The sequence below is a fragment of the Sapajus apella genome, unplaced genomic scaffold (genome assembly GCF_009761245.1).
Source record: "Sapajus apella isolate SASKATOON/1434 unplaced genomic scaffold, GSC_monkey_1.0 scaffold11, whole genome shotgun sequence".
NCBI lineage: Eukaryota > Metazoa > Chordata > Mammalia > Primates > Cebidae > Sapajus > Sapajus apella.
Window position 1 is genome coordinate 11,911,908 of NW_022436951.1, and position 15,754 is coordinate 11,927,661.

Here is a 15,754-nt window from a genome sequence, read left to right on the forward strand (position 1 = left end):
GATTGTCATTCTAACTGATGTGAGATGGTATCTCAATGTGGTTTTGATTTACATTTCTCTAATGACCAGTGATGATGAGCTTTTTTTTATATGTTTGTTGGCCACATAAAAGTCTTCTTTTGTAAAGTGTCTTTTCATATCATTCACCTACTTTTTGATGGGGTCCATTTCCTTGGTAAATATTCTTCCATCTCTTCGTTTTAAGCCTATGTGTGTCTTTTCATGTGAGATATCTCCTGAATACAGCACACTGATGGGTCTTGAATCTTTATCAAATTTGCCAGTCTGTTTTTTTTTAATTGACACGTTTAACCCATTTACAGTTAAGGTGAATATTGTTATGTGTGAATTTGATCCTGTCATTATGATGCTAGCTGGTTATTTTGCCTGTTAGTTGACGTAGTTTCTTCATAGTGTTGATGGTCTTTGCAGCTTGGTATGTTTTTGCAGTGGCTGGTACCAGTTTTTCCCTTCCATATTTGGTGCTTCCTTCAGGAGCTCTTGTAAGGTAGGTCTGGTGGTGACAAAATCTCTCAGCCTTTGCATGTCTGTAAAGGATTTTATTTCTCCTTCACTTATGAAAATTAGTTTGGCTGGATATGAAATTCTGGGTTGAAAATTATTTTCTTTATGAGTGATGACTATTGGCCCCCACTCTCTTCTGACTTGTAGGGTTTCTACAGAGAGATCCACTGTTAGTCTGATGGGCTTCCCTTTGTGGGTAACCCAATATTTCTCTCTGGCTGCCCTTAACATTTTTTCCTTCATTTCAACCTTGGTGAATCTGACAATTATGTGTCTTAGGGTTGCCCTTCTTGCAGAGTATCTTTGTGGTGTTCCTGTATTTCCTGAATTTGAATGTTGGCCTGTCTTGCTAGGTTGAGGATGTTCTCCTGGATAATATCCTGAAGAGTGTTTTTCAACTTAGTTCCATTCTCCCCGTCACTTTCAGGTACACTAATCAAACATAGGTTTTGTCTTTTACATAATCCCAAATTTCTTGGAGGCTGTGTTCATTCCTTTTCATTCTTTTTTTTCTCGAATCTTGTCTTCATGCTTTGTTTCATTAAGTTGATCTTCAGTCTCTGATATCCTTTTTCTGCTTTATCAATTGGGCCATTGATACTTGTGTATGCTTCATGAAGTTCTCGTGCTGTGTTTTTCAGCTCCATCAAGTCATTTATTTTGTTCTCTAAACTGGTTATTCTAGTTAGCAATTCCTCTAACCTTTTTTTCAAGGTTCTTCACTTCCTTGCATTGGGTTAGAACATACTCCAACAGCTTGGAGGGATTTGTTATTACCCATCTTCTAAGCCTATTTCTGTCATTTCAACAAACTCATTCTCTGCCCAGTTTTGTTCCCTTGCTAGTGAGAAGTTGTAATCCTTTGGAGGAGAAGAGAAGTTCTAGTTTTTGGAATTTTCACCCTTTTGCACTGTTTTTTTCTCATCTTTGTGGATCTATCTATCTTTCGTCTTTGATATTTGTGGCCTTCTAATGGGGTTTATCACTTATTTTTTTGAATCAGTATTCTGCTAAGAAGTTTCCATACATTTTGTTATTTCATGTTGATAATATTATGTTTAAGTTAAGGTAATTGATACAGTGTTTCTCAAGTGCTGAACATAATATCTGATCCAAGACAAATAGCAAATACTTACCTATGATCTTCTTTTGGTCTTAGGAAGTGTCATTAGTGTATTCTGTAATAGAACATATTGAAACTCAGAGAGTTAAAGTAGCTGCCCCTAGGTTGTATTGCTAATGCAACTGTTTATGTGAACACACATTGCTGGAAATATTTGTAATTTTAAATACTCATACTCTACAAATCTCTAATCAGATATGCACTTTATGTAATATTTCTGTGAAATAGTGACAAGAAATATTATTATCTGTGTTACAGAATCTGAAAAACTTTGCTTTGTAATTTATTTTCCTTTTGTGGATAATGTGATGTTAGAATTATTTTTTCAGCAATTCCATGGCCCATAGATTTAAAATGAAGATATATTTACATTAATGTGGTCATCTATCAAGTAGTAGTTCATGCTAATGCTTATCTGGATGTGCGCAAGCATTGCTAACATATGGCTTGTTTCCTATCATCCAACACTGTGACAGAATCATCTGGAAAAAAATAAATTTAGGGTCTAAAAATTTGGTTAGAAGAGACGGTACTTTACAGTATGTGAGAGATTGGCACTGTGCTTCAAGCAGGAGATTTATCGACCTATAGATTTTATTCAAAACGTTAATGTGCAATGCTGCAGGCACAGGGAAGCATTAAGTTATCAAGATGGATAGGCTCGGAGTGCTATTTTCCTTGGTTCTACTTTCTTCAAGATAAATGTAGTAGTGTAGAGGCAAAGAACAATGGGCATAGAGCAGCTGGAGAAAGCTGAATTTGACATATCTTAGCCAACAGAACATAAGGGCATACTCTTGAAACTCCCTTTTCTGCACATCAGACAATGCAGTCTATGCTAATTATATTATTGTTTTTTTAATATGTATATTATCTATTTTTTGAACATCTCCTTTCTCTGTCATTATTTACTTTATTATTTGATTGAATATCTCTTCTGCCATAACCAGTTACTAAAAATTATTGGTGAACTTTAAGAAATAGTCAATTGCTACTTGGGCATAAATTCAGTGGATAGTAACTTTCATCCAAATTTAAGTTTAGTTTGAGAGTAAATATCGGTAAATATTAGTACATTTATAACTATATTAACTAAGCTGTTGAATTAGACATGCACATATAAATTACTTGCAGGTATCTAATAATTGATAACTATGAGTCACTACCTCCTAGTAAATAGGTGTCATATTTTCTCTATGATAATCACCTTAATCTTGTTAGTTACCATTGTGACAATAAAGTTGAATTCAAAGGGCTGGCTTCTGTTTAGTGACTTAAAATGTCTTATTAAAATGGTAACTCCTGAGACTATGGATAACCGGGACTTTTGTTCTGGTCTCATTTGTGCTCAGCAGTAGCTGGGAGTCAGGTAAGGGGCTCTATTAACCTGGGCTGGGCTTTCTCACTGGCTTGGAGTCAGTGGAAATCAGCTGGCCATGTGTTCCCTCAGCTTTGATAGTCACAGCCTCTATTATCTAGGGGACTAGTTCAGGCTTTTTGACACGGTGAAAACAAGGATATTAGAGAGAGAGAGGTAGAAGCATGCAAGACTTTTTGACATATATCCCAGGAACTTCTCACAATGGCACTTCTACCACATTCTATTGGCCTAAACAATTCACAAAACCTAGCAATATAAGATAAACTCTACCTCTTGCAAAAGCATAGAATTCCATGAGAAATAAAGAATTGGGGTAAATTTTGCAATCAATCTACCTCTTTATTCTTATTTTGCCAAATTTATCTTTATTTTAAAGTGGTAATAGTGGGCATCCTGGCCTTATTTTAATTCTCTAAGAAAAAGATTTTAACATAACACTATTCTGAAAATTTCTGATGTAGCTTATGTAAAACAATCTTTATCATGTTTATCAGGTTTCTTTTTTATTTCTTATTTATTATGGGTTTTTGTCATGAACAGTTATGGAATTTTATCAGATAAATGATTTTTTCTACACCTAAGTTATTGATCATATGCTTTATTCTTTTTTGTTAAAAATTACACTGCTAAAATTTTTGAAGGCTAAATCACTTTCATCTTTCACATTAGTTTTCTATTGCTACTACAAATTTAGCAGCTTAAAGAACACAAACTTATTATCTTAAAAATCTGTAAGTCAGAAGTTTAGCATAGATCTCAGAGGGGTAAAATTAAGGTGCCAGCAGGGCTGCATTTCATTCTGAATTCTCTAAAGACCCTCTAAAGGAGGGCCTGTTTCATTCTCATTCAGGTTGTTGGCAAAACTCAGTTATTTTCTGAAATAGGACTGAGATTCCTCTTTTTTTGGAGGCTAGAAATTGATAACTGTTTCCAGCTTCTAAATGCCGCAGGCATTTCTTGGATCTTGGCCCTTTCCTCCATTTGCAAAACCATTGATGATAAGACATGTCCTTCTCAAATGACATGTCTCTGACCCATCCAGGGAAGGTTCTCTGTTTTTAAAGATCCATGTAATTAGAGTAGGTGGCTAATCACAGATAATCCAGGATAATCTCCTCATCTCAAAAACCCCTACCATAATCATATCTGCAAAGTCCCTTTTGTCATGGGATGTAACATATCCACAGGTCTGGAGGATTAGGGTGTGAATATCTTACCAAATCTTCCTATAAAAGACTAATTTATTCCTAATACATTAATTTCTTTGCTAATATATTTTGTTTCAGATTTTTGTGTTTTATGAGAATGACTGGTGTAAGTTTTCTTTCTTTTACATCTTTTTTGACATGTATAATGGAGATAACCAAAAACTGAGCATATTTGATGTATACAATATAATGAATTTGGACATATGCATACACCTGTGAAACCACCACCATAATCAAAGTAATAAACATATTCATCACCTCCAAAAGTTTCTTCCTGCTCCTTTGTAGTTCTTGTTGCTTTGTTTTTCTGTGGTAAGGACACAACATAAAATCTACCGTTTTAACAAATTTTTAAGTTTACTGCACAGAATTTTTAACTATAGGCACCATGCTGTGTAGCAGATCTTTAAAACTCATTCGTCTTGCATGAACTGAAATCTTATGTCTCTTGAATCAAAACGTCTCATTTGTTCTTCTCTCCAGGACCTGATAACCACCATTCTACTCTCTGCTTCTGTGACTTTAACTATTTGAGATAACCCATATAAGCAAAATCATGCAGTATTTGTAGATTGCAGCATTACTCATAATAAACAAGAAAAGGGAACAACCTAAATGTTTATCAATGTGTGAATGGATAATACAATGAAATTTTATTCCACCTTAAAAAAGATGGGAATCCTGTCATTGTGACAATTTAGTAAAATAAGCCAATCACAGAAGGACAAATATTTTGTCTTCTTAAATGTAGACATCTGTGAGTAAAAACTTCCTTTTAGTACTAATTTTGCTGTATCCCATATGTTTTGGTGTATTTTATTTTCATCTCCATTTGAGTAAAGATTTTGTATGATTCTCTTTTGAATTCTCATTTAATCCATTGATTATTTAGGAGTCTGTTGTTTAATTTCTATCTCTTTGTGAATTTTCTAATTTTTCTTCTGCTCTTGGCTTCTAGTTTTATACCATTGTGGTCAAAAAAGATAGTGAAATTTTAATCATCTTAAATTTGTTCAGACTCATTTTGTGATTTAAGATGATTTATTTTGAAGTATGGTCTGTGCATTTGGAAAGAGTTGTATACTCTGCTGCTATTCAGTAGAATGTTCTATATACATCTGTTAGGTTTACTTTTTCTAAAGTTTTGTTTACATTCACTATTAACTTATTTTCTGTCTGCATATTCCATCCATTATTGAAAATGAGATGTTGAAACCTCCTACTATTATTGTATTGCTCTCTACACCTTGCTTCAGAGATGTCAGTATTCACTTTATTGATTTAAGTGCACTTTTTTGGGGGGCATATATATATTTAAAATTGTTGTATCTTCCTAACTAACTGAGCCTTTATTAATATAAAGTGTTCTCCTTTGTCTTTTGCTACAGTTTTTGGCTCAAAGTCTGTTTTGTCTAATGTAATCATGGCCATCTCTTCTTTCTTTTGCTTCCTATTTGCATGGACTATCTTTTCCATGCCTTCACCTTACAACTTACGTGTATCCCTAAATATAAAGTGAGCCTCTTGCAAAAAGCATATAGTTGGGTTTTGTTTCATTTTATCTTTTAAAATAATTAAATCACTATACGTATCTTGATTGGAGAGTTGAATCCACTTAAAATAATTTGTGGTAGAGAAGAATTTAATATTGCCATTTTGTTAATTGCATTCTTTCTATCTTATATTTGTTTTATTTTTTTTTCTTCTTTTCCTCTCTTGCTTTTTTCCTTTGTGTTTCAGCAATTTTCTTGTGTAGTGATGCTTTGAATTATTTCTATATTTCTTTGGACATCTTCTACAGGTGTTACCTTTGTGATTACCATGAAGCTTACCTAAAATATCTTATAGTTACTACAGTCTATTTTAAGATGATAACAATTAAATTTCAACTACATATAAATACTCAACACTTTTACTTCCTCACACTCTCATATTTTGCTACTGAAGCCACCATTTACATTTTAATATTGTATCTCTATTAAAAATTTTGATAGCTTTAATATTCTTAATATTATTGCATTTTAACTTCTGTACTAAATTAAAAGTGATTTATACATTATTATACTATTACCATATTCTCTGTTTTTCCACGTTTGCATTTACCAGTGAGCCTGCGGTTTCATATGATTTTGTACTGTTGTTTATCATCTTTTTATTTTAATGTGAAAAACACCCTATAGCATTTCTTGTAAATCAGGTCCTCAGCTTTTGTTTGTCTGGCAAAATATGTCTTCTTCATTTTTGAAGGATAACATTTTGGTTATAGTATTCTTTGGCAAACTCTTTTATTTCAATCCTTTCCCTATATTGTCCTGCTTTCTCTTGGCCACGTAGTTTCTGCTGAGAAATTAACTGATAGTCTTATGAAACCCTCCCATGTGACAACTTACTCTTTTCTTGTGCTTTCAAAATTCTCCCTTTGTCTTTTACTTTTGACAATCTTATTATAAAGTGTCTTGGTGTAAATTTCTTTGGTCTCATCCTCTTTTGTGGGGATCGCTCCCGTGTAAGGCCCCCTAATGTGTGGGCCTCACCAGATGGTGAGCTCGAGCCCAAACACAGTTTCCTGCTGGAGGCAGTCGAGCTGTGGGAAAGAAGGAACTAAGAAATGACTGATGTTGCAAAGGTTTCTACTTCTGACTACAATGTTGCTTGGGCAAGTGTCATGTGGTTTTGTCAGACATTGTCTCCACTAGGCCTCTGCATGACCTTTACGACTTTACTTTTCAAGGAGTTTAACTTTATCCGCATGACTGCCTTGAACCCTAGATAATGACTTTATGGTTTAGCTTGTGACTCTTAGGTATTGTTATACACAAGTGTGTTTTGGTAAAAACAGATAAAGCATACCACCTACCCACTTTTATGATCCTTGAATGTCATGCTTACGATTGTTTTCATGATCCCATATTTTGTAAATTTCCATTCCTCTTATTGTTGATTGTGTAAACATCTTTGATCTTAAGGTATATATTGAGACCCTGGACAAAAATGAATTTGCTGTTTAGGCATTGCCTTTTCAGTCCTCCAGACCCCAGCTTTTCTGCCTCTCTTTATTTCCGTGTACCCCTCTTTCAGGTCGAGACCCTCTTGCTGGCCAAAACTCCCCGGCGGATCTTCCGTTGCCCACACTCTTTGAGATTTGGGTCTCAAAAATATGGATCTGCATATCCTTTCTCAGCTTTACGAAGCTTTAAGCCATATTTCCCTTTGAATGAGGTTTCTGCTTATCTTTCTCTGTTTTTCTTGAACCCTTAATGTGTATATGGGTCCCATAATTCCTTTAGGTATTCTTCACTTCTTCACTGTTTTTCATTCTTTTTTCTTTTTGTTTCTCTGGCTGACCTATCTTTAAATTCACTGATATTTTTTCTTCTGCTTGATCAAATATATTATTGAAGCTCTCTATTAAATTTTTCATTTCAGTTAATGTATTACTCAGTTTCATGGTTTTTTCATTCTTTGTTATGGTTTATCTTTGTTGAAATATGAATTTTGTTCATGCATTGTTTTCCTGGTTTTGTATAGTTGCCTATCTGTATTCTCTTGTAATTCACTAAACTTCCTTAAGACAAATATTTTCAATTGGTTGTCAGAAAAATTCATAGAACTCCATTTCTTTAGGGTCAGTTACTGGAGATTTATTTATTCATTTGGAAATGTTCCCTTATTCTTCATGTTCCTTGTAGATTTGCAGTAGTACAAACACACTTGAAGAAACAGCCACCTCTTCCAGTCTTTACATATTGTTTGTGACAGAAAAAGGGCTTCCCTAGACAGCCCAGCTAGAGTTTCTGGGAGCCTCTCAAAATTTTCTTATGGATATTCATGCTCTACTCCTCTCTCTCTCTCTCTCTCTCTCTCATTTAAAGGAGAAATCTTAAAGTTGCGGATCTTCTCCCCATCTTGCAGAGCTCTGCCATTCACTTTTCAAATTTTATTTTAGTTGTCTCCAAGTGTTTAAATTATGCCAGTTTCCTCAGAAACTGCAGATGAAGAAGAATAAATAAAGATGTCCTCAGGCTGTGCTGCAAAATGCCAAGGCTGTTGGAAGTACTCTCCTCTCTTTCTCCCTAATGATGAAGTTGTGGGCTGAGATGATTTCACTCAGCCTTGAGCCCTTCCTCCTTGGGGTAGGGGCTGATGTGGACAAAATTAAATTTTTTTTTACCCTTTTTAATGTGGCTGTTCTTGGCTTTGTGTTTCTCTGGTGTACTGCAACCTTTTAATTGCATTCTAGGCTTCTTATAAAGATATTTTGCTTCATATATCTTTGTTAAATTGATAATTGTTTCTATGTAGAGATGAGGACTGACACTTCCATTCCGTCATCTTGATGACATAATTCTCTAACTTTTCTTTCTCATAGTTTCTTGTCAGGTTAGTTTTCAAGGTTAAGCTGATCTCATAAAAACTTTTTTATATAAGTGTTTCTATTTTTATGTGCTCTGGAAAAGTGTTTGAAAGATGAATTATTTTCTTTTCTAAATGTTTCATAGAATTTACAAAGAAAACCCATTGGGTCTGTGTTATTTAGACAGTTTTTAAATGCAAATATAACTTAATTGAAAATTATTATTTTTTAGAATTTCTATTTAGATTTTTGGCAGTTTTAATAATGTGCCTTTTTCTGGGGAGTTAATATAAATATTGAAATTAATTGATAATAATTTTCTAAATAATCTTATTTTATAGGAGTTTTGTTCATATTTCCTTTATTATTCTTGATACTAGTTATTTATGCCTATCTTTTTTCTTTTTAGTTTTGTCAAATAATATTTACTATTTAACTCATTTATAAAATAATAAGATTTCATCTGTTGATCTTCATAGTATATTTATTTTATATTTTATTATTTTTACACTTATATTGATTATTTTTTCAATTGCTTGGTTCAATTTACTCTTCTTACTTCATAATATACATTTACAGAAGATTAATTTTTTTGTCATTTTAGAAATCATATTTTATTATTTAAATCCTTTATAATTCCTAAGACTTTTCTTCAGACCCAACATATGATACATTTTGCTAATTTTTCCATTATGATTTAAAAATCAAAATATTCTATCTCAGAATGCGATATTATACATAGAATAATTAGTTCAAGATTGCTATTGATGCTGTTAAATTTTTATAACTATTTACTGAGTTTTGGTATTCTTATTCTATAATGTGAAAATGTGTGTTAAAGCCTTTTTGTTCTGTTTACAAATTTTTCTAGTTCCACTTTATTTCTTTCCATTTTTCTTTGATTAATATTACCTAAATTAGAATTTAACCCATTGGGACATTGTCACTTTTATTAGCATACATATTTCTCTTATACTTTAATAGTGCTTCTTGCTTTAAAGTCTAATAATTTGTGTGATATTACTGTAGCTTTCTTTGAGCTAAAATGTATACAGTGTATTACATCTGTTCTTTTATATTTAACATTTGTATATTCTTATTAATAAGTTATATCTCTTTTAAGTGGCAAATGGCACTTATTTATATTTCAATTAGAATATTTTAACCATTACCATTTGTGTCATGAATGTATTTTTATTTACATATGCAATGACATTCTTATTATGTATTCATCACATGTATTTAGTGTCCCTTTTTTCTTTTCTTTCTTTATATTTATAAATTATAGTTTTAGAATTTATTTATTTTGCTCTTATTTTTTTGTTTCTATATTCTTTTAGTACAATCACCCCTCAATATGTGCAAGGGATTGGCGCCAGGATCCCTCTTGGATACCAAAATTTGGTATATAGTATTTGCATGTAAGCTACACACATCCTCCTATTTACTTTAAATAATTTCTAGATTACTTGTAATACTGCAATGTAAATGTAATATAAATAATTGTTATACTGCATTTTTAGGGAATAATTACAAGAACAAGTTTGTAAATGTATAGTTGCAATTATATTTTCATTTGTTGCATAAGCATATTTAGTCTGCATTGGTTGAATCCATAGATGTAGAACCCATGAATACGAAGGAACAATTATATTATTAGTATTATTTTCTTTGAGATTACAAGATCCATCCCTTACTATGAAAGAATATTATAAATTAGTATTTTATTAAATATTTTGCTCCATTTGACCTCTTCTGCCTTGAGTTCTCTTGTTGAGTTAAAACTTTATTGAATTTATAATCTCACAATAAACTGTTATTAATGGTACTGGCTCTTTATATTTGGCCAAAATTTAAATTTTCATTTCCTTTATTTGTTTCTTTTTTAAAACTTTTTTTGATTTTCATATTTCCATATAATTTAATTGTATTAATTTCTTTCTGTTGGTGGTAACATGCTGTCATTTTCTTTAGTTGCTTGAAAATATTTTATTTTTTTCTTTATTGTCCAAAAGTGTTTATAACGGATATAACATTCAACATTTTTCATTATTATTTTCAATCACTTAAAAGATATCTTGCACTCTATATTGGCCATTATTTTTTTAAATTTATTTAATTGCCTTTTAGGTTTTGGGGTACATGTGAAGAACATTCAAGATTGTTGCATAGGTACACACGTGGCAGTGTGATTTGCTGCCTTCCTCCCCATCACATACATATGGCATCTCTCCCCTTGCTATCTCTCCCCAAATCCCCACCCCCCACCGTCCCTCCCCTATTTCCCCCCAACAGACCCCAGTGCGTAGTGCTCCCCTCCCTGTGTCCACGTGTTCTCATTGTTCAACACCCGCCTATGAGTGGGAACATGCGATGTTTGATCTTCTGTTCTGTCAGTTTGCTGAGAAAAACTGTTTTGATGATGTCACTCCTTTGTCTTTTAAATTTTGTTTTCCTTTTTTTCTTTCTTTCTTTTTTCAAGTTAGTTCTCAATAAAATCATTTACTTTTGATGGTAGTAATCTCACCCCACAGCATTTGGGTTCTTTTGGTTTTCTTTTTGTGTTTGGGTTTCAGCAGTGTTTTAATGATTTGCCAAAGTGAGAGTTTTATTTCTTAAAAAATGCTTGAAGAAATTTATGCTTCCAAAAGTTTATAATGGTTCTTAAATTTTTATCTTGATGCATTTTAAAATATTGCTTCTGTGTCACTGTTTATGTTTCATATAACTAAGAATAAAATAATAATAATTATTATTATTGTTAGTACTGAGGCAGAGTCTCACTCTGTTGCCCAGGCTTGAGTGCAGTGGCTCGATCATGGTTCATCCAGGCTCAAGCAATCCTCCCACTTCAGCCTTCCAAGTAGCTGGCACTGCCAGCACATGCCACCATGCCTGGCTTTTTTTTTTTTTTATATATGATGTTTCACCATATTGCCCAGACTGGTCTCAAACTCCTGAGCTCAAATTGTCTGCCTGCCTTGGCCTCCCAAAGTGCTGGGGTTACAGGTGTGAGTCACTGCACCCAGCCCAGAAAAAAATTATTTATTTATGTATTTGTTTTACTATCCTCTGTGAACTATTCTCATCTTTTCTCTTAATTTCTTGGCTTTAGATCATTTTTTTTTAAGTGTGTGGGTGATAACTCCAATATCTGCTTATTCCCCTAGGGCAGATTTTCTTGTCTGTTTTGATTCAATGTTATAAGTTAAGCCTCATCTTCCTGTATTCTTAGTAGTTTCGATTAAAAGCTGGACATTATTTAAGAAAACTAGAAAACAAATATAATTTTCTGGATGATGCAATTTGATTATATAGTCTCTCAAGAAAGAAGAAGCTAAAGTTAATATGTGTTGAGATCCTAAAGTTATTTTAAATTACTTAAGTAGGATTTGCTTTTCCTTGATTAATTTGAATCTTATTTTAATCCATAAGTTCTATTAACCTACTGAAATTATGTGCAAATTATTTCATCTGTATTTGCTTTTAAGTACATGGGTCCTTGTAGAAAAGTTTAACTTTCACTGGTTGCACTAAAGGTTCATTAATAAAAAAGTTTTAAGAACAGTGTTTAGATAGGTTGATTACTTAGTTTTAGGATGAAATTTTCCAACCACTCTTGAATATGTAATGAATATAACAAAAATTGGTTATTTTCTGCAGATTCGTCTTTCTAAAAAAATGCATTTTACTTGCTATTATGTATAACTAGCCTATATGCTGATTCCTAGAGCCTTTTCTGTAGGAAAGAAAAGAAAAAGAATGAGTTAATGGTCAAGTTAGAATAAATTATATGATCTGAGAAAATAATCAAGTAAAGAGAAGGAAAACTGAGGAAAGCGTTTGTAATATTACTTGGTTTTGTCTAAGAAATCTTCTCAGATCAGCATAACATTGTTTGACTACATGTTCTAACCCTTTATTATTTTCTCTTTCAAGCACTAGACAATATTCTGATTTATTTTAAAGAATTTTTTGGATTAATATTCTATCATCTTAGTAAAGAAAATAATTTAATAAACATACTAGACTCTAGTTTGATGAAAACACATCAAAATCAATGTTCCACTTTTATTCTCAATTTTCTTTGCCTGATGCCAATTGCAAAGCTGTAAAATAAAAACACTGATATAAAACCAGGAAAAATTTCTTAGAGAGTTATGTATATTTTTTAGATAATGATAAATCAGAAATATAAAAGAGAATGATTAAAAATAACTATTAAAGTAAAACTCTCTTTGTGTAATTATTTTTATAAATTATGTAATTTAAAGTTGGTATGATATTCAAATGCTCTTTTAATGCAAATATATATATATAAAATATTTATTTAAAATTGCTATATTACATGTCATATATTGTCATGTTGATGGCTTGCATATGATGGAAACTCACATAACTATAAAAAGAAAAATATTGCCTGCCTATTTTAAAAATACTCTGACTCGTTTATACTTATCTATATTCTAAACTGAAGCAGATGTTTGAATATTTGCATTCACATCTACCTGATTCAGAAGGATAAATATGTTCTCGGCTTACCTGCTTTATTGACCTGTCAAAGTAGCAGATAATGACCCTATACCTGGCAAAATGAAGCAGCCTAATTTGCTATCAAAATTTTGTTTTACTCTATTGCTATCCGAGTTCTCCTATAATTCTTAATTTGAATATCAATAGCCCATAATTTAAAAAATAATATACATATATTAAATTTTAAGCCCTATTTTAAAGAAACAATTCTAGCAGAGTAATGTGTTTAGCTTGTAGATGTAAAGATTCTTTTCTCCCAAGTAGAAGTAGCAAGCACAAAAAAAATCATTCTGAAATTATAAACTAAACATGGAATTTTTTACTTTTCAATATTCGAGCCCAAAGAATTTCTTCTTTTTCCTTCAGAACAATAGATAATAGGGTAGAGATATTTACTGACAAAACAGTAATTTCATGCCTGTTTTTTCTCTCTGAAATGAGGAAGTGGAACTTAGATGGAAGAAAGAATGTCTTTCACCAAGACTTAAGCCTGTACTAGCTTTGTTCTGTCTTTTCTGGAAGTCTACTTAGAAAGATACTTTACTGAGCTGTTAAATTCCATGTGGCTGACTAGGTAACAAATAGGAAAGACAGAAGCTGAGGGCCACAGGGGTTTGCAGTTGTCAGCATGGTGATAAGCCAGCGCTTTATCATCAGAAACTAAAGAGTGCTTAAATGATACTGGCTGCAGTTGTGGTCATAATTTATCAGCCTCAAGTGACTCTGTGTATATGTGTGTCTACCTTTCCTAATTTCACTTTCTGTTCTGCTGGAGTCTGCATTATAAAACTTCAGTGATCCTCCTGCACAGTCTTTATTTCTCTAACATCAAAAGAATCAGAAAGGATACATGGAATGAAATATAAGAAAAGCATTACTGCAAAAACATAAAGTTTGAAAGTTAGTATAAATAAAATACTACTAAAAAGGCTGTATACAGACAGCCATCCAAATGGAAAAGTGGAGTGTAATCGGACTCAAGCAGAACTACAGAAGTGATGGTTTAAACAAACAATTAACACATTTTTAGATTGCAACATGAGTTAAAAGAAGTCAAATAATGTTTTATTCCTTTGTAAAGTGTATTCTCCAAAAGGAAATAATTTTGAAATCCTTATTTAGTAGGTTGGGAAAAGTTTTAAATAATTAAATTATAAACAAATTTTTTTAAAAGTCTTTTTTAATCTTCTGGTACAATGAGTTGATTTTTGTTTAAACTGTGAGCCAAGCCATTTTGCCCGTTCTTTTGCCATCCTAAAGCTGCCATTAATGGATAAATTTTTGTAAAAAAGAAAGAAAAAACACAAGCAGAATATTTTTTCTATGAATAATATTCCTATAATTTCTTTGCTCTATGGTATTTGTTTTTATCCAAAACTCAATGAGGAAGCCTGAATTATTTTTTTGCATTTCTTTTTACATTTATATCATACAACATATTAATTAAACAAGAAGATAGAATCAGGGTAGCTGATCTCAGTAAGAATGTGGTAAAATATGAAGTTACTTGCAGGGTATATGTGCATATGTTTTGTAAGAAATTGAACGGTCATGACAATTCCCAGTATAATCCATTCCCTGACAGTTTCTTATCCCAAGACACAGATGAAAAGTAAGAAGTCATAGGTCAGTCTTGTTAAGATAGATGCTGAGATGAAGATTTTCAGGCAGGCGGTTATTAGGGAAGCTGTCAAAAAATACCACCTGTACGAGTATATATCATCCATGGAAAACCCTTTCCCACAAAGAAAAGCCACCACTGAGCTTCTCAACAATGCTTCTGTACCTTTTGTCATCTCATTCTTTATCACACTGGAAACAAAGAATTCCTCTGGCTCACCTCAAGGAACATAGCTAGTGATTGTTTTGGCCACATATAGTCACTGGCTATAGATTGCCCTCAAGGAGGATGACAGCCTGGGGAAATAGCAATATCCATGGAAAGACACAGGTGTGAGATGTCAGCAGACAACATTTCCAGCCTGTGGCTGGGGTAATGAAAGCTTAGTACTCAAAACTGGGCTTTGAGTGATGGACCATAGCATGAGCAACATGAATCCTGAACTCACTTCTTCAGGGACATCTACTATTACATCATTCATTACATGTGAATATGTGCACTGTGTGTATAGTGCAACATCTGTGTGTATTTGTGTTTGTGTACACTGGAGAGAAAAAAAGTGAGAGTCATTTCTGTTGTTGACAATTCCCAGCATGGTTTTGATGGCATTCATAGATAATTTCTCATTATATACATTTCTTTAGGCGACATAATTTACTAAATATTTGTGGTGTTTTTATAATTACCTAGAGATTTGTTAAAGAATAGGCCATAACTTCAACAATATGCAGAAAACAGAAACTGGAAGCCTTCTTTACACCTTATACAAAAATTAACTCAAGATGGATTAAAGGCTTAAATGTAAAACCCTCCAAGAAAACCTAACCAATACCATTCAGACACAGTCATAGGCAAAGACTGCATGACTAAAACACCAAAAGCAATTGCAACAAAAGCCAAAATTGACAAATGAGATCTAATTGCATTAAAGAGCTTCTGCACAGTAAAAAGAATTGTCATCAGAGTGTACAGGCAACCTACAGAATGGGAGAACATTTTTGCAAACTAA